Below are 910 nucleotides of genomic sequence, written 5' to 3' on the forward strand. Positions count from 1 at the left end.
CCAAAAGTATACACTTTTCACCATCATTCTATGGCACTTATCCTATGCAAATTGTAGAAAACCAACTTAAATTAACACTTTTTAGGTGAATTTTGCATGATTAAATAAATTGGTTCTTTATTAATTCTTGTCCAAGTTTTCTTTGAGTTTTGTAGATAATTGAATATTAAAGAATAAATTCAAAGATGGATAAGAATTCAAGCCAAAATTCAAGACAAAAGCTCAAAATGAATTGCTAAAAGTAATCAAGTTAAAGCATGGCATGCTATGTGCTTAATTTGGTTACTTAGCCTTGAAGAAAGGTAGCTTACTTCGGCTTGAAGAAACCTATGTTAAGGTAGGCCAAGCAACTTGCCAAAATCAAATGCTGACCTTAACTTAAAGAAAAAAAGCCCAAAAGTGCCAAGCAACCAACAAAAATCAAGTAACAAACCAAAGGAAAAAAGGTTGCTTCACCATGAAGAAATCAAGCACAAAGCTGTCCAGCCAAGCCAAGCACCAAGCACCAGGCCAGGTCAGGCACCAAGCACCAGGCCAGGTCAGCTAGGCACCAAGCACCAGGCCAGGTCAGGCAGGCACCAAGTACCAAGCCAGGTCAGCCAGCACCAAACACCTGGCCAGGTCAGCTAAGCTGCTGAAACAAGTAGCTTAGCGTGGAACCAGTCAGCTAAGCGGCTGAAACATGCAGCTGAACGAGGAACCAGGTAGGCTAAGCTGTTGAAACAGGCAGCTTAGCGGGGAACTAGGTAGGATAAGCGGCTGGCGCACCAGAAAAGTGATTTTTAGGTCAATTCATGGAACATCTTACTTTTTATTTGCTTAAAGGCCAAGAACATGACCTCATGGATGACATAAGGCTATGACAAGAAGGAGGAGGTGTCACCATGCATGTAACCTAGCCCACCATAGG

This window comes from Lupinus angustifolius, unplaced genomic scaffold (assembly GCF_001865875.1).
Source record: "Lupinus angustifolius cultivar Tanjil unplaced genomic scaffold, LupAngTanjil_v1.0 Scaffold_436, whole genome shotgun sequence".
Classification (NCBI taxonomy): Eukaryota; Viridiplantae; Streptophyta; class Magnoliopsida; order Fabales; family Fabaceae; genus Lupinus; species Lupinus angustifolius.